This window comes from Pan paniscus, chromosome 16 (assembly GCF_029289425.2).
Source record: "Pan paniscus chromosome 16, NHGRI_mPanPan1-v2.0_pri, whole genome shotgun sequence".
Lineage (NCBI taxonomy): Eukaryota > Metazoa > Chordata > Mammalia > Primates > Hominidae > Pan > Pan paniscus.
Window position 1 is genome coordinate 80,246,578 of NC_073265.2, and position 19,454 is coordinate 80,266,031.

General features: G+C 45.3%; 1 long non-coding RNA gene across 1 annotated transcript in view; it reads right to left on the bottom strand.

The window, feature by feature from the left end:
* LOC100984718 (uncharacterized) overlaps window positions 1-19,454 on the bottom strand; it is a 43,087-nt gene that overhangs the window by 21,839 nt on the left and 1,794 nt on the right. Inside the window, exons 2-3 of the long non-coding RNA XR_008621190.2 lie at window positions 19,053-19,174; window positions 17,145-17,301 (exon numbers count right to left, since the gene is read on the bottom strand). This is a non-coding gene — a long non-coding RNA (uncharacterized LOC100984718). The remainder of the gene's footprint in view (window positions 1-17,144; window positions 17,302-19,052; window positions 19,175-19,454) is intronic.

Genomic DNA, 19,454 nt, shown 5'->3' on the forward strand with positions numbered 1-19,454 from the left:
TAATAGGTATGCAATGACATCTTATTGTTGTTTTATTTTGCTTTTCCCTGATGAAAGGGAAATGTGGAGCATCTTTTCATATGCTTATTTGCCATCTGTTTATCTGCTTTGGTAAGGTGTCTGTTAAGGTCTTTGGCATATTTTTGGGTTTGCTTTTGTTTTTTGAGACAGAGTCTTGCTCTATTGCCCAGACTGGAGTGCAGTGGCACAATCATGGCTCACTGCAACCTCCGCCTCCTGGGCTCAAGCCATCCTCCAATTTCAGCCTAGCAAGTAGGTGGGACAACAGGCTTGCACCACGACACCCAGCTAATTTTTATATTTTTTGTAGAGACGAGGTCTCACTATATTGCCCAGGCTGGTATTGAATTTCTGGGTTCAGGCAATCTTACAGCCTCAGCCTCCCAAAGTGTTAGGATTATAGGTGTGAGCCACCACGCCAGGCCTTTGGCTCATTTTTTAATCAGGTTGTTTGTTTTCTTATTGTTAAGTTTTAAGAATTCTTTGTATATTTTGGATAATGGTCCATTATCAGATCTATCTTTTGCAAACATTTCTTCTAGCCTGTCTTGTCTTTTTGTTCTCTTAAGAGTGTCTTTTGTAAAGCAGAAAATTTTAATTTTAATAAAGTCCACCTTATTAATTCTGTCATGGATCATGCTTCTGGTGTTACATCTCAACAGTCATCACCGACTAACTGCAATCTCCACCTCCCAGGTTCAAGCAACTCTCCTGCTTCAGCTGTCTGAGTAGTTGGGATTATAGGCATGCGCCACCATGCCTGGCTAATTTTTGTATTTTTAGTAGAGACGGGGTTTCACCATGTTGCCCAGACTGGTCTCTAACTCCTGACCTCAGGTGACCTGCCCACCTCCAAAAGTACTGGGATTACAGGCGTAAGCCACCGTGCCCGGCTGGAACATTTCATAACACTTCTTTAGAAGATACTTGGAAGGCATGTAAAAGTCATTAATCTAAAAACATTTGGAAATTTATTTCTCCTCATTGTTTTCCCATAAATGTGAACAACCCAAAAGTTATAGATGGGCCAGGAGCAGTGGTTCACGCCTGTAATCCCAGCACTTTGGGAGGCCAAGGAAGGCAGATCACTTAAGGTCAGGAGTTCGAGACCAGACTGGCCAGCATTGCGAAACCCCGTCGCTACTAAAAATACAAAAATTAGCCAGGTGTCATGGCGCATGCCTGTAATCCCAGCTACTCAGGAGGCTGAGGCAGGAGAATTGCTTGAACCCAGGAGGCAGAGGTTGCAGTGAGCCAAGATCGCACCACTGCACTCCAGCCTGGGCGATAGAGCTAGACTCCGTCTCAAAAAAATAAAAATAAAAAACAAAAGTTATAGGTGGAATAAAAAAATATTGACAGATTTATTAGGAGAGTAGATGTTTTGATAAAAACAATCAATTAATCACCTATCAGAACATCAGACAAAAATCAAAATGGGCACGTTATACCACTTCACGCTCTGAAACCAATGAACAGACTCATCTACATGAAAGATGATAGTAAAATGTCTTTAAGGATAGTAAGGGTTCATTTAGGTGGGCAGTAATTGCAACAGTTGCAAACCCAAGTATCAGTCAGGGTCCTGGCGGAAAAGAGTTGGCAAACTCAGAAAGAATTTTTTTTTTTTTTTTTTTTTTTTTATGAGACGGAGTCTCGCTCTGCCACCCAGGCTGGAGTACAGTGGCGCAATCTCGGCTCACTGCAACCTCTGCCTCCCGGGTTCACGCCAATTCTCCTGCCTCAGCCTCCCTAGTAGCTGGGACTACAGGCGCGTGCCACCACGCCTGGCTAATTTTTTGTATTTTTAGTAGAGACAGGATTTCACTGTGTTAGCCAGGATGGTCTTGATCTCCTGACCTCGTTATCCGCCTGCCTCGGCCTCCCAAAGTGCTGGGATTACAGGTGTGAGCCACTGCGCCCAGCCAAAAGAGGATATTTAAGAGATGCTAATGAAGCGATTACTTAGTAAAGTATAGGTAGGGTTCAGGGAACTACAAAGAATGAAACTAGCAACAGAAGGAAACCACCACCAACTTTTTAGTTGAGAGGGCAAAAGGAAGGAGAGGTTCTTGAAATCTGACGTATAGCTACAGCACAAAAGCCATCTGACAGGGGTTATGACCTTGGGCAAAGGATGCAGCCACCAGTGAACCAGGACCTGGCTCTGTACTCCCACCCTTTGATCTGTTGATACATGTCACAGGCCAAACCCAGCCTCCTGATTGACAGAGAGAAATGAGTCTGAAGGACCAATCAGAAAAAGATCTAGTACATCCAACTTCAATTTGGCTTTAAAAAGTTAGGGCATTTTGGCTGGGCATGGTGGCTCATGACTGTCATCCCAGAGCTTCGGGAGGCTGAGGTGGGAGGATGGTTTGAGACCCGGAGGTTGAGGCTGCAGTAAGCTATGATGGCACCACTGCACTCCAGGCTGGGTGACAGAGCACAACACCATCTCAAAAAAAAAAAAAAGGCTCGCATGGTGGCTCTCAAGTCTGTAATCCCAACACTTTAAAGAGGCCAAGGAAGGAGGATCACTTGAGTCTAGCATTTTGAGACCTGCCTGGGCAACACGGTGAAACCCCATCTCTACAAAAAATACAAAACTTAAAAAGAAAAAAAAAATAAAAAATTAGCCAGGCAACACATACGTGTGGTTCCAGCTACTCTGGAAGCTGACGTGTGAGGATCACATGAGCCTGGGGAGGTGGAGGCTGCAGTGAGCTCGGACTGGACCACTGCACTCCAGCCTGGGTGACAGAGTGAGACCCTGTCTCAAAACAAAACGAAACACAACACAACAAAACACACAAAATTAGTCGGGCTCCCCCTTGAGCCCAGGAGTTGAGGCTGGAGCAAGCCATGATGCGGCCACTGTACTCTAGCCTGGGCAACAGAGTGAGACACTGTCTCTGAAAAAAAAAAAAAAAAAAAAGTCCGGGTGCAGTGGCTCACGCCTGTAATCCCAGCACTTTGGGAGGCCGAGGCGGGTGGATCACGAGGTAAAGAGATCGAGACCACCCTGGCTAACACAGTGAAACCCCATCTCTACTAAAAATACAAAAAATTAGCCAGGTGTGGTGGCAGGCGCCGGTAGTCCCAGCTACTCAGGAGGCTGAGGCAGGAGAATGGCGTGAACCTGGGAGGTGGAGCTTGCAGTGAGCCGAGATCGCGCCACTGCACTCCAGCCTGGGCGACAGAGTAAGACTCCATCTCAAAAAAAAAAAAAAAGAAAAAAAAAAAGTTAGGGCATTTTATTATTTCATTAAACATTTCCTGAAGTAGGGCAGCTCAGCCCCATGGTTGGTGGATTTGCTGATGTTGTGAAGGGCCCTCAGTCTTTCTGTCTTTCTCTTCATTCCATCCTGATCACAAGAAGGCTGCTGCAGCTCCAGATGCCACATTCAGCCTCAGCAAGGATTAGCAAAAGAGAATGAGTCTTCCTGGGGGTCTCTTTTAAAGAATGAGGAAACTTCTTGGAAGCCTCCCCATGAAATCTGTCTCATGGGTCAGAACTGTATCACATGTCCATGCTGGGCCAATCCTCATCCAAGGAAAAGGTGCCTGGCTAATCAAGATTTGCCCCTGAGCTGGGGAAGGTGTTGGTTGGCGGACGGGAGCATAGATGTGCCTACAAAAACCAAGATTCTGCTAACAGAAAAGAGGGAAGAAAGGCTTTGTGAAGGCAAAGGTGTATGAAAAAGACTGCAAGACAATTGTGAGGTTTTTAGTAGACTGGAGGTAGAATAAAGATGTTGGAGGCTGGGCACAGAGGCTCGTGTCTGTAGTCCCAACACTTTGGGAGGCTGAGGTGGTAGGATTGCTTGAGGCCAGGAGTTCAGAGACCAGCCTGGGCAACACAGACTCCATCTCTACAAAAAAATACAAGCAGGCAGCCGGGCGCTGTGGCTCACACCTGTAATCCCAGCACTTTGGGAGGCCGAGGCGGGTGGATCACGAGGTCAGGAGATCGAGACCATCCTGGCTAACATGGCGAAACTCCGTCTCTACTGAAAATACAAAAAATTAGCCGGGCGTGGTGGCGGGCGCCTGTAGTCCCAGCTACTCGGGAGGCTGAGGCAGGAGAATGGCGTGAACCCGGGAAGCCGAGCTTGCAGTGAGCCGAGATCGTGCCATTGCACTCCAGCCTGGGCCACAGAGCGAGACTCCGTCTCAAAAAAAAAAAAAAAAAAAATACAAGCAGGCATGATGGCTCACACCTGTAATCCCAGCACTTTTGGAGGTGGGTGGATCACTTGAGGTCAGGAGCTCAAGACCAGCCTGGCCAACATGGCGAAACCCCGTCTCTACTAAAAATACGAAATTAGCCGGGCGTGGTGGCAGGCACCTATAATCCCAGCTGTTCAGGAGGCTGAGGAAGGAGAATTGCTTGAATCTGGGAAGCACAGGTTGCAGTGAGCTGACATCGCGCCACTGCACCCCAGCCTGGGCAACAGAGGGAGACTCTGTCTCAAAAAAAAAAAAAATTACCAGGATGGTGAAGTGCACCTCTAGTTCCAACTACTCAGGAGGCTGAAGTGGGAGGAAAGCTTGAGCCTGGGAGGTCGACGCTGCAGTGAGCTGTGACTGCGTCACTACACTCCAGCCTGGGTGACAGAGCAGGACCCTATCTCAAAAAAAAAAAAAAAGATGTTGGGTTTACTGGGGGACAAAGCATAAGGGTAATATGACCAGCAGAGATGAGTAAAATGTAATATTTACATATTCGACAGTTGATAGGAATTGCATTTTGGTTTTTAGAAGGAGTGCTGAGGTGGAGCAGCCCCATAAAGAGGGACACCAGGATGAAAACACAAGAAGCCTCTACCAAGACAGCTGTCCTGGCCACAGAACACAGGCTGGAGGCAAAGCAGGTGTTTTCCAGTGTAAGAAGAATGATCACAGGCACTAGGGCGTTGTCTCCATTAGTCTGTGTTTGTATAATGAAGGTTGTTTTTTTAAATGGAAGACTGAACTGCTTACTGTAATCAGGGATACCTAATGCTAGGACTCATTTAAGGGAAGAAAAAGCCTTTTAGATGTTAAGACCAAGGTAATCATTTGACATTGCTAGCTTGAGTTAGATGTAGTAGATGTTTTGTATCTGAAGTATATTTTAGTATTTACTGTCAGCTAAGGCCAGACATGTCCAAGAAGCTATGCATTTGTGAACTTGTGGTGAGCCCAGGGCCCTTGAAGATACCTATTTCTCTAGAAGAAAATGAGTGTCTCTTACTGATTTGTCAAGTTCAAGTAATGGACTTGGAACAGACATAATTATGATTTATTTTAATAGCTTTGTGGCCCTTTTGTACACAAGAAGGAAGGTAAATTAAGAAATCTCTTTTGGCCAGCCACAGTGGCTCACGCATGTAGCCCAGCACTTTGGGAGGCCGAAGTGGGTGAATGACTTGAGGTCAGGAGTTCAAGACTAGCCTGGCCAACATGGAGAAACCCAGTGTCTACTAAAAATACAAAAATCAGCTGAGCATGGGGGCGTGCACTTGTAATCCCAGCTACTCAGGAGGCTGAAGCAGCAGAATTGCTTGAACCCAGGAGGCAGAGGTTGCAGTGAGCCAAGATCACACCACTGCACTCCAGCCTGGGCGACAGAGTGAGACTCTGTCTCAAAAATAAATACATTAATTAATTAATTTCTCTCTTTTGAGGGTAGGGTATGGAGGCTCAAGCCTGTGATACCAGCATTTTGGGAGGTGGGAAGATTGCTTAAGCCCAGGAGTTCAGGACCAGCCTGGGTGACAAAATGAGACTGGCTCTCTATTAAAAAATAATTAAACATTAGCTGGGCATGGTGATGCATGTCTGTAGTCCCAGCTACTCAGGAGGCTGAGGTGGGAGGATGGCTTGAGCCCTGGAGGTCGAGGCTGTAGTGAGCCATGATGGCATCACTGTACTCCAGCATGGGTAACAGAGCAAGGCCCTGCCAAAAAAAAAAAAAAAGAAGAAGAAATCTCTTCTGAGGCCCTTTAATGAGGGGGAGACCAACAGAATGCTGCTAACATATTGCATAAGAACACAATTTCCAGGAAACGTTCTGTTATTTAAATCACTCTTAAGAATTAGGAAGTCCAGGAGCTCTGGGCTGAAATTGCAGATTAAACATGATCATCTAGATCCATTCCCCCAAAAACCTACTGTAATAAAGTGACGGTATATATAGTAAAAACTACAATAAGTCTACAAGAATGAGAACAGAAGAGATGACAGCAGGTCAGGCGTGGTGGCTCACGCCTATAATCCCTGCACTTTGGAAGTCCAAACCGGGTGGATCACTTGAGCCCAGGAGTTCAAACCGGCCTGGCCAACATGTTGAAACCTTGTCTCTACTAAAAATACCAAAAAAAAAAGTAGCCAGGCATGGTGGCACACACTTGTAATCCCAGCTACTTGGGAGGCTGAGACAGAAAAATTGCTTGAACCTGGGAGGCAGAGGTTGCAATGATCCGAGACTGCACCACTGCACTCCAGGCGGGCCACAGAGGGAGACTGTCTCAAAAACAAACAAACAAAAACAAAAACAAAAAAAAGAAAAAGAAAAAAAGATTAGCCAAGCTTGGTGGCACATGCCTGTGGTCCCAGCTACTCGGGAGGCTAAGATGGGAGGATCACTTGAGCCTGGGAGACGGAGGTTGCCGTGAGCCAAGATGATGCCACTGCATGCCAGCCTGGCGGGCAGCACAAAACCCTGTCTCAAAAAAGAAAAACAAACAAACAAAAAGACAGAGAGAGAGAGAGACAACAGCAGCAAGCTTTTGGAACCTAGAAAGCAGAAGAGTGGTGACTGTCTTAGCTGACCTAAGAAGGAACCATTCTTGGGCCAGTAGTGGGCAGGGTTCTCCAGAGAAACAATAGGAGGCAATAAGGGGTGTGTATGTGTGTGTGCATGTGTGTGTGTGTGCGAGCGCATATGTAGGAGAGACAGAAAGAAAAAGACAAAGACAGTGAGAGAGAAAAGGAATTGGCTCGCATGATTATTTGGCTGGTAAATCCAAAATCTGTAGTGTGGATGAAGAGGTATTTTACAGCAGACCAAGTAAGTCAGCTGTAAAATACCTCTTGCTGGGGCAAAAGGTCAGTCTTTATTCAGGCCTCCAACTAACTGGATGAGACCACCCACACTATGGGGAATGTTATGAATGGAACACTTGTGTCCCCCCCAAATCACATTAAAGCCCTAACCCTCAGGGTGATGGTATTTGGAGATGGGGCCTTTGGGAGCAACAAGGGCATATGGGAGCCCTCATTATGGGATTAGTGGCGTTGTAAGAAGAGACACAAGAGATCTCTCTCTGCACCACGTGAGGAAGACACAGTGAGAATGCAGCCATCTGCAAGCCAGCAAGAGGCTCCTCACCAGAAGGTAAACTGCCTAGCACCTTGACCTTGGACCTTCCAGCCCCCAGAACTGTGAGAAATGTTTCTGTTGTTTAACCAGCATGTGTATGGTATTTTATTATAGTAGGCTGAGCAGACCGAGACAGAGAGCAATTGACTTCACTCAAGTCTACTGATTTAAATGCGAATTTCTTTTTTATTTTGTTTTTGTAGAGACAGGGTCTTGCAGTGTTGCCCAGGTTGTTCAAAACCCGGGCCTCAAGTAATCCTCCCACCTTGGCCTCCCAAAATGCTGGGATTACAGGCATGAACCACCAGATCCCACCTAAATGCTAATTTCATCCAAAAACACCCTCACAGAAACACCCAGAATAATGTTTGTCCAAATATCTGGGCACTTGGCCCAGTCAATTTGACACATATTAACCATCACAGTATCCTAAAAAGGCACGGAAACTGACAGAACCAGGCATCTCTGGAATTGGGAGTGAAAGGAGGTCCAAAATAATGAGAACTGGGTGAAAGCAGTTTGAGATGCAGCTAGATCCTGAGATCCCCTCACCCACTCCACACTTATTAGCAACTGCCCCTCCCTTGTCTCCAAGAAGAGGCATTAGTACCTACAGATGGTAAAATAAAGGTCTGTGGACTGAGGAAACCAGGCATAGTTGAGGATGTGAGTACTGTACCAAAAATAAGGGTTTAAGTGACTACTGCTATTGAATGTTAGATGCTGAGTCCAGCTCTATTCTCCCACTGGGCTCCCTGAGCATTACCAGGAGATTGGAACATTTAAAGAGGCTTCTCTGGGGAATCAAAGCGGCCTGAAACACCTAAATAAAGTGATCCTGGAGGTATCCCAACATAGGGCCTCCCCAGGGCACATGATAGTGACAAGCACAATTCGTAAGCCCTACCCAACTTCCCATTGGTCTTTAGTCCCTCTCTTATAATGATAAGACAAGCAAATATATCCAGATATTTGATATTGTTCCACGGACCTCTGAGGCTTGCCGTATTTTTCTTCAGTCCTTTTTTCTCTGTTTTTCAGACTGGATCATTTTTCTTGATCTGTCTTTAAGTTGCCTATCTTTGTCTTCTGCCTTCTCTATAAGAAGTAAAGTCCATATTAAATACTTTTTGTTTCAGTTATTATACTTTTCAGTTCTAGAATTTCTAGATGGTACTTTGCTATAATTGACATTTATCTGCTTGGTGGTTTTCTTTTTTTCTTTCTTTTCTTTTCTTTTTTTTTTTTTTTGAGAAAGAGTCTTGTCGTGTCACCTGTGCTGGAGTGCAGTGGTGCAATACCGGCTCACTGCAACCTCCACCTCCCAGGTTGAAGAGATTCTCCTGCCTCAGCCTCAGTAGCTGGGATTACAGGTATGCGCCACCATGCCCGGCTAATTTTTGTATTTTTAGTAGAGAGGAGGTTTCACCATGTTGGCCAGGCTGTTCTCAAACTCCTGACCTCAGGTGATCCACCCACCTCAGCCTCCCAAAGTGCTGGGATTAGCGGCTTGAGCCACCGCTCCTGGCCTAATTATTTAAACATATTTTCCTTTAATTCTTTAAACACATTTTCCTTTAGAATTTTGAACATATAATAATTTCCTTAAAGTCTTTGCTAAGTCCAGCATCTGGACCACCTTGTGGTCAGCTTCTATTGATTGTTGTTTTTGCTATGGGTCATATTTTTCTGTTTCCTTGTATGTTCAGGAATTGTAGATTGTGTCAAGGACACTGGATGATACATTGTAGAGGCTCTGGATTCTGTTATCTGCCTGACCTCTATTATCTGCTTTGCTCTCAACTGGGTAGCAGCCTCTCTCTGGTAACCCTCAGGTAGTCTTCCCTACACATGTACAGCCCAGTTTTCAGCTAAGAACTCATGAGAAAGCCGTGGTGTGGATCTCTGCCTCCCACATAAGCAGCTCCATTCTCTCCAGGGCCACGACTTATGGACTGCAGCGGTTTCGGCAGCCCTTCACTCTGATCTCTTCTCAACACAGCAGGGCATCCCTACTCTGCCAGAATTCCAGCTTGCTATGCTGCAATTGGAAAGCTGTCGCCAGCAGAGAGACAGAGAAATTGTGGGAAACATCTCATCAGTGATCTTGGGGATTACTGTCATGCACTGCCTGTTGTCTATTGTTTGAAAATGGTTGCTCATAGCTTTTGGGCAGTTTCATGGTTGTTTAAGGCAGAAAGGCTAATCTGATAATAAGAATTCCACTATAGGCTGGGCCTGATGGCTCACGTCTGTAATCCCAGCACTTCGGGAGGCTGAGGCAGGAGGATTGCTTGAGACCAGGAGCTCAGGACCAGCCTGCGCAACATGGTGAAAGCCCGTCTCTACAAAAAATACAAAAATTAGCTGGGCGTGGTGGTACATGCCTGTGGTCCCAGCTACTTGGGAGGCTGAAGTGGAAGGATCACTTGAACCCAGGAGGTCAAGGCTGCAGTAAGTAGAGATGGCGCCACTGAACTCCAGCCTGAGCAACAGAGTGAGATGCTGTCTCAAAAAGAAAAAAAAAAGAAAAAAAATTGTATTACAGTTGGAATCCTTACCTGATATGTTTTTCTTTTCTTTCTTTCTCTCTTTTCCCTTTTTGAGACAGGGTCTTGCTCTGTGGCCCAGATTAGAGTGCAGTGGCATGAGCTTGGCTCACCACAGCCTTGACCTCCTGGGCTCAAGCAATCCTCCCACCTCAGCCTCCGGAGTAGCTGGGACTAACAGGTGCACACCACCATGCCTGGCTAATTTTTTATTTTTTGTAGAGACAGGGTTTCCCTACATTTCCCCGGCTGGTCTTCAACTCCTGGGCTCAAGTGATCTGCCTGCCTTGGGCTCCCAAAGTGCCAAGATTACAGCCATGAGCCACTGCGCCGGCCTTGTTTTTATTTTCTTCTAGTATCCTCCCTTCCCCCCGCCTTCAGCCATTTAAGCAATCTATGTGTCTATTGGCTCAGATGAGAGATGAAATGGTAACAAAAGTTTCTGAAAGAAACTAAACCTATTCTTAATAATAGGTAATAATAGGTAAAGTTCTTTAGGGAGACCAGATTAAAAGCCCCTTAAGCAGTGGGAGACAGAAGTGAGGCACTGATATGAGAGAGCAGTGACAAGGTGGCTCCAAGAAAGAAAGGCCTGAGGCCCTGATTCCTGGGCTGCATGCCAGGGAACAGCAGGACCCCAGAGATGGCACTGCATATAGGGTGTTTTGGTTGGCAACGCCACAGGCACTCTAAGATGTCCATGCCCTTGTTTGACACTGAAGCAACAGAAAGATTCCCATGGCCCCCAGGCTGTAAATAGAAGTGGAGGGAGGATGCCCCAGATTTGAAGAAGGCATAGGCACAAGAACAGGCCACTTCTGTGTGACCTATGAGGAAAGATGATTATAAGGAACAACTGCCCTCCAACTCACACCTTGGCACAAGGTAAGACCCTAGAACTCACGCACCATCCAGCAGGAAGGAAAGAAAACTCCAAATTTTGGGCCAGGCATGGTGGCTTACGCCTGTCATCCCAACCCTTTGGGAGGCTGAGGCGGGAGGACAGCTTCAGGCCAGGAATTTGAGACCTGCCTGGGCAACACAGTGAGACCTCTACAAACAAACAAACCTCACATATCTAAGATTAATTTGCTGTTATCTAGCAGACTGGGAACTCAAAACACACGTGAAGTCATTACGTTAAAATAGTTTGTTGCACACCTGATTTGGCAGACTGAGATTATGTTATTATAATAATAAAGGTCACCATTTAGAAGGACTTTACTGAGTTACATCCACTGTCTCATTTAATCTCATCTCATTTAATGGGAGTCTATTCCCTCATACTCCCTGTGATGATTCCTGTAACATGGTAGATATGCATGCCTGAGGAAAAATTAATTTTTCATAGCTGGGTGCAGTGGCTCACATCTATAAACCCAGCACTTTGGGAGGCCAAGGCAGGAGGATCGCTTGAGGCCAGGAGTTCAAGACCAGCCCTGGCAACATAGCGAGAACCTGTCTCTGGAAAAACAATTTTTTTAAATTAGCTGGACATGGTGGCATGTGCTTGTACTCCCAGCTAAACAAGAGGCTGAGGCAGGAGGATCACTTGAGCCTAGGAGTTCAAGACTACTGTGAGCCATGATTGTACCACTGCACTCCAGCCTGGGCGACAGAATGAGACCCTGTCTCCAAAAGTAATAACAGCAATAATAATGTATATTTACTCTATACCAGGCATTATACCAAGGGCCTTACGTCACTTAATCTTCATACTAAACTTATGAGACATGTATTACTATTTCTATTTTACAAATGTAGAAACCAAAATTCAGAATTGTAAAGTGAGTGTGGTATTTAGATTCAAATCTGGTGGAAGCTTTATTTTATGTTACTTGCAATCTGTGAAGAAAAAACTAGATCCAAGATTCTAACAGGAATTTATATAATATGATTACAAAATGAGTTTATTTATAATTTAAATAAACAAAATTCCCTTTTATTTTCTACAACAAACATGCTAAGATTATGTGAGTAATCTTCTCGGCTAAATATTGTATTCTAGGGAGACATTAAACAAGAACTTCGTAGTTAACATTGTTCTTTCTGTTTTATCTTTCTGTACTTACAGACATTTTCTTTCTTTTTTTTGAGACAAGAGTCTCGCTCTGTCACCCAGGCTGGAGTGAGGTGGTGCGATCTCCGCTCACTGCAAACTCCACCTCCTGGGTTCAAGCGATTCTTCTGCCTCAGCCTCCTGAGTAGCTGGGAATATAGGCATGCGCCACCTCACCTGACTAATTCTTGTATTTTTATTAGAGATGGGGTTTCACTATGTTTCCCAGGCTGGTCTCGAACTCCTGACCTCAAGTGATCCACCTGCCTCAGCCTCCCAAAGTGCTGGGATTACAGGTGTGAGCCACTGTGCCCTGCCGACTAATACTTTTTTATTGTATGCCAAATACTGTGTATAAAATAACCTTAAAGGTCGAAGTTAATAATATTTTTCTCTGAATGGTTGACTCTATTTTCTGTTGGCCCATGTACCTCAAAAGAATGATAATTCTATCCAATCAGAAATTGAGCTGATTTTGGAAGAGTTACGGCTTTACTTAGATGTGGTCCACCTCTGTTTTTAATTATCTTGAGAGAGTGAGACCTGTCATGTATTTTTTGCAGGCCGCTCCCTTCAGAGGGACTCCACATTCCAAACTAAGAGACTGCAGATCTTACTCTGCCTTTCCAGCCTAGGTCTCGAGCTTAGCAGCTCTTGGCCCCCAGTCTACCCCAGCACTCAGCAAATATCCCATGGGAAAAAAAGCCTCTTATCTAGGCTCCTTTAGACTCTAATCTGTTAACAATAGCCTGAGAGGCCATCAAAAGTTCAGTGTAAACCACACTCAATCTTCAGCTTTGACAAATGCACCCAGGGAGAAAAATGACCAGCAATCCCAGCTCACCTAGCAATGGGCTCTTCTTTCTCTGATCCCACTGCTCTCTGATGTTCTTATGTCTTTAAAAATAGGACTTGGGCCAGGCGCAGTGGCTCACACCTGAATCCCAGAACTTTGGGAGGCCAAGGCAGTTCAAGACCAGCCTGGCCAACATGGTGAAACCCCATCTCTACTAAAAATACAAAATTTAGCTGGGCATGGTGGCACACACCTGTAGTCCCAGCTAGTTGGGAGGGTGAGGTGGGAGAGTCACTTGAACTCAGGAGGCAGAGGTTGCAGTGAGCTGAGATGGCGCCACTGCACTCCAGCCTAGGTGACAAGAGTGAGACTGTCTATAAATATATACACATGTGTGTGTGATTTGTATAATTTATCCTTTTCTTGTATGTGTGCATTTTTGTTTTTCTGGTTGTTGTAGCAGGAGTGACAACCTACTGATACCTACTACATCCTACTTGGAAGCAGAAGTTCCTTGTAAATAACAACGTATATTCTCAGAAGAGCATTGTTCTTACCACTGAATATCTCAGACTGCTTCTAACATATTCTTAGAAAACATAACAAAAGGCAGACTATGTATAACTTTAAGTTTAATTGAGATCTTTCTCCACCTACCTGGTCTCTTAACAGTGTTCTTTGTTTACTTTGCTCCTGAGTGGTTAGGAGTGTAAATATCTTACTAGCACAGTACATTGAAAATTCAATGTATTTGCTATAATAGGATTTGTTCTTCCTAAGGGCTTTATAAAATAAACCTCGAGTTTTTTGTATTTTTAAAAGTCTGAGCTGGGCACGGTGGCTCACACTTGTAATCCCAGCACTTGGGGAGGCTGAGTCAGGAGGATTGCTTGAGGCCAGGAGTTCAAGACCAACCTGGACAACAGCAGGACTGTCTCTACAAAAAATAAAAATAAAATGTCTGTATTTAATATTATTGATAGGTAACATTCTCACATGTTCAAATGTCAAAAAATATGAAAGGGTATACAGTGAAGTATTTCTTTTTTTTGAGACAGAGTCTCACTGTCACCCAGGGTGGAGTGCAATGACACCATCTTGGCTCACTGCAACCTCTGCCTCCTGGGTTCAAGCAACTCTCCCACCTCAGCCTTGGACTAGAGGCGCATGCCACCATGCCCAGCTAAATTTTGTATTTTTAGTAGAGACGGGGTTTTGTCATGTTGGCCAGACTGCTCTCGAACTCCTGGCCTCAAGTGATCTGCCGGCCTCGGCCTCCCAAAATGTTGGGATTACAGGTGTGAGCCATCACGCCTGGCCACAGTGAAGTATTTCTATGACTCGTTCCTCCATCTACCCAGTTCCCACTCCCAACAGGTATTCATGATTATTAGCTTCTTATTTATTAGAAAAGTTTAAATGAATATGCTAGCTGACACATATCCGAATCATTTCCCCCCGTTCTCTAAATAAACATAGCATCCTATGGCTACTGTTTTGCAGTTTGCCTTTTTTTTAAAAGTATAAACGGGAATTAATTGGCTTATATGACTGCAAAGTCCAGGACGTGGCTGCCAGTACAGCAGGATCCAGGGCCTCAGACAATTAATTCCACCAAAACCCAGCTTCTCTCCTTCTCTTGCCTGCACTCTCCTCTCCGGTGGCTGCATCCTCAGGCAGGCTCCCCTCCTAGTCCCACATCCAGGATGACATCTTAACAGTTTGATAACTCCAACAGAAAGGGCACACCTATTACCACATTCCTGGTAGATTCTAGCCAAAGTCCTGTGGAGGGCTCTCATTGGCCCAGCTGGAGTCATCAGGCCAAGCCAGTAGGATATACTGATTGGCCAGGCTGAAGTGGCAGGGCCACCCCTGGTGTTCCAGGCTTGAGAAGTCAGTCCCACATTGGCATGAGTTTCCTGGCTGAATTGAGAAAAGTGGCTCTCCAAAGCCGTGCCAGGGTGCTGTGAGTGGATGATTTTCCCCAGGCAAAGATTACAGATGTCTACTGCAAAAGGCAGTGTTTTTGATGTCTTTTTTTTTGGCTCTTTCATGCCAGGAAGCTGCTATTATGCCAAATGCATCTGTGGCTCAGGCCATACAGGACCAAACGAAAAGCCAAAGTTGTTTACATCTTTCCTATGATCTTGTTTTTGTGGGCGCCCAAAAAATTATATTACAAACCCTCCAACTAGTCCCAAGTCCATACCTCTAACTACCCCCTTTTTCTAACACAAAGCCAGTATTTCCCCTGCCCTAAATTAACCCAAGGCTAGGTACTACAGAACCCCTAGAGATACCGCTAATCTCCAAAACCCACCAGAATTATTCAGACCAGCCAGTCCCAAACTTGCCCTGCACTGCCTTGCCTTTCCTGCTGAAACGCTAATAAAGGTTCTGGTTTAAGCTTTCCCTTCACTCCCTTCTGCCTCCTGACCAAACCTGGTGCTTCTTCTCCATGTGGCCCTGCATGGCGTGGTGTGTCCCTCCTCTCAGGAAATGTGGATAAATCATTCCTTCAAAGCCACTAGTCTCTCTGTCATCAGTCAGTCGCTTCTATAAATTAAAATCCTACAGGTACAACTGAGAGAGGGGCTGCTGCGACTGAGTTTTCAGTCCTGGAAAACCACACTTTTTTTTTCTGTCTCTGCAAGGCTTTGGCAGTCTCTCCTCTCCACCCCCTTATTAATGCTGGCCTCTGTTTCACAGGTACCTCTCTACACGAGCAGGTGCAAATTGTCACTGATGGGGGAAACATGAAACAAAGTCAGATGCCTCCAGGGACACGTGAGAGGCCACATTTGTTTCAGCCTATTGTTCTCTTGAGGGAATGTGGGCCCTGTGATGATGCTAGATCTTTCTTTTCTTTCGTACCTTCCTCTCTTCTTCCCTCTCTCCTTCCTTCCCTCCTTCTCTCCTTCCCTCCCACCCTCCCTCCCTTTCTTCTTTCCTCTTTTTTAAGAAAAACTGAAAATCTATTTCTGTTTTGATTGGAGCTTTTGTGTGTGTGTAAAATATGTTGTGTGTGTTTTTTTTCCCACAGCAACTGCTTTTTTTGTGTGTGGTAAAATACGTATGAAATAAACTGCCATTTTAACCTTTTTATGAGTAGAACTCAATGGCATTAATTGCATTCAAAATGCTGTACAGCCATTGCCACTATTTCTAAACTTTATCATCCCCCCAAATGGAAACTATGAACCCAGTAAGCAATAATTCCTCATTCTTCCCTCCTTCCTACTCTCAGTTCCTGAAACCTCTAATCTACTTTCTGTCTCTATGAATTTGCCTATTCAAAATCTTTCATATAAATGGAGTCAGATCGTATTTGTTTTTTTGTGTCGGCATATTTGACTCAGAATGTTGTAGCATGTGTCAGAGCTTCACTCCTTTTCATGGCCGAATGATACTCCACTGTATGGATATACTACTTTTTTTTTTCTTTTTTTTTTTTTTTTGAGATGGAGCCTCGCTCTGTCGCCCAGGCTGGAGTGCAGTGGCACGATCTTGGCTCACTACAACCTCCACCTGCCAGGTTCAAGCAATTCTCCTGCCTCAGCCTCCCGAGTAGCTGGGGTTACAGGAACACGCCACCATGCCCGGCTAACTTTTTTGTATTTTTAGTAGAGACAGGGTTTCACTATGTTGGCCAGGCTGGTCTGGAACTCCTGACTTCAAGTGATCCACCCACCTCAGCCTCCCAAACTGCTGGGATTACAGGTGTGGGCCACCGTGCCCAGCTTATTAGATATACCACATTTTGTTTATTCATTCATCTGTTAATGAACATGTGGGTGAAATATGTCAATTTTTACTTGTTGCAAAAACAAAACACACCTTTTTTTTTTTTTTTTTTTTGAGACGGAGTCTCGCTCTGTGCCCCAGGCTGGAGTGCAGTGGCGCGATCTCGGCTCACTGCAAGCTCCACCTCCCAGGTTCATGCCATTCTCCTGCCTCAGCCTCCCGAGTAGCTGGGACTACAGGCCTGTGCCATGACACCTGGCTAATTTTTGTATTTTTAGTAGAGACGGCGTTTCACCATGTTAGCCACGATGGTCTCAATCTCCTGACCTCGTGATCTGCCTGCCTCGGCCTCCCAAAGTGCTGGGATTACAGGCATGAGCCACCACGCCTGGCCAAAACACATCATTGTTAAATAACTCCTCAGGCTACCCTTCTCTATGGGAAAATGCAGAGTAAATCAAGCAGATTTTTAATAGCAAAATGGCCAAGGAAAAAGCAGGATAGAGACAACGCAAAGATACAAACAATCTACCAAATTAATAAAGCCACTAATGTTACTTAGGCTCAAACAGTATCCCCCAAAGTGAGAGGCTGGATACTCACAACTCGATAAAGGGTGACATTCAACTGATATTGTTGCTGTCTCACATGGCCTTAATCATCTTATTGCTTTTGTCTTCACTGTTCTTCAATTTTGTGCCCTTCTTTAGTGCCAGCCATTGTGGTAGGCCCTGAAGAGCACCCTCATGGAGAGCATATTCTGTAGAGGAAGACAGGCACACTAATAGTATCAACACAACCAATACAAATGCTGACTGATGTTATGGGAAAACCTAGGAGGGATACACAGGCAGATTTGGAGGATTAGGTAAGGCTTTCCAACTTCCCAACTTCTCCAACAACTTGCAGAGAAGTTGTCCTGAGACCTGAGAGATGAATGAGAGGTATGATTTGGAGGCAAAGGCCAGGAAACTGGAAAGACTATAAAACACCTTGAGGAAATGACAGGAAAATGGGGATGAGGGACAGATGACATATGAGAGGAAGCAGGGACTCAATCGGAGTTTGGTATTCACCTTGAAGGCAAATGGGAGCTGCTGGAAGGATTCTGTGTGTGTTTTTTTTTTTTTTTTTGAGACAGATTCTCACTGCTGCCCAGGGTGGAGTGCAGTGGTGTGATCTCAGCTCACTGCAACCTTTACCTCCCACCTGGAAGGTAGATGTTAGCGTAAGGTGGTGAAAGGCTTGTGCACTCATCTTAATCTTAAATATATACCTTGGCCAGGCAAGGTGGCTCACAGCTGTAATCCCAGCACTTTTGGAGGCTGAGGCTGGCAGATTGCCTAAGGCCAGGAGTTTGAGACCAGCCTGGGCAACATGGCAAAACCCCATTTCTACTAAAAATACAAAAATTAGCCAGGCGTGGTGGCATGTGCCTGTGGTCCCAGCTACTCAGGAGGCTGAGGTGGGTGAATTACTTGAGCCTGGGAGGTGGAGGTTGCACTGAGCCAAGATGGCACCACTGCATTCCAGTCTGGGCAACAGAGCCAGACCCTGTCTCAAAAAATAAAAATAAATTTTAAAAAATTGAAAAAATACATATCTCAATGATTGTATGTATATAATGATTTTATATATAAATGATTTATATATTACTTTATATATATTAAATGTCTATATAAGATAGATATGTAATTTCCAGCACTCCATAAGATTTCCTTGGGGAGCTTCCTCATCTACCTCTGCCTCCAGGGGTAACCTGGCATGCACTATATACTCTTTTTTTTTTTTGAGATGGAGTCTTGCTCTGTTGCCCAGGCTGGAGTGCAGTGGCGTGATCTCGGCTCACTGCAAGCTCCGCCTCCCAGGTTCACACCATTCTCCTGCCTCAGCCTCCTGAGTAGCTGGGACTACAGGCGTCCGCCACCATGCCTGACTGATTTTTTTGTATTTTTTAGTAGAGACAGGGTTTCACCGTGTTAGCCAGGATGGCCTCAAATCTCCTGACCTCGTGATCCAGCCTCCTGAGTAGCTGGGACTACAGGCGTCTGCCACCATGCCTGACTGATTTTTTTGTATTTTTTAGTAGAGACAGGGTTTCACCGTGTTAGCCAGGATGGTCTCAAATCTCCTGACCTCGTGATCCACCCACCTCGGCCTCCCAAAGTGCTGGGATTACAGGCGTGAGCCACTGCGCCCGGCCCTATATACTCTTTTATCTACCTCTTTTTGTGCTCAGCATAGTGTCTGAGCTTCATCTATATTGTATGTACCAGTAGTTCATTCTCCTATTACTTTGTAATACAGAAAAAAACTGAAAAAAGCTTTGAAACAGTCTAAAACAGATTACTGGGGCCGGGCATGGTGGCTCAAGCCTGTAATCCCAGTACTTTGGGAGGCCAAGGCGGGCAGATCACCTGAGGTCAGAAGTTCATGACCAGCCTGGACAACATGGTGAAACCCTATCTCTACTAAAAATACAGTAAATTAGCCAGGCGTGGTGGCACGTACCTGTAGTCCCAGCTGCTCGGGAAGCTGGGGCAGGAGAATCGCTTGAACCTGGGAAGTGGAGGTTGCAGTGAGCGGAGATCACACCACTGTACTCCAGTCTGGGTGACAGAGCAAGACTCCATCTAAAGACAAACAACAAAAATATGATTACTGGGTGTCATTGAAAAACAAGGTGCCCAGCTGTCCAGCTTACTTTTCTAGGATGTCTGATTCTATGAAGACTCTAAACCTTTCACTGTCTTTGAGCTACAGAACAACTATACAAACTATAGACGCTTCTTGTCTATAGAAATGCAAATTGTGGCCGGGCACGGTGGCTCACGCCTGTAATCCTAGCACTTTGGGAGGCCAAGACGGGCGGATCACCTGAGGTCAGGAGTTTGAGACCAGCCTGGCCAACAT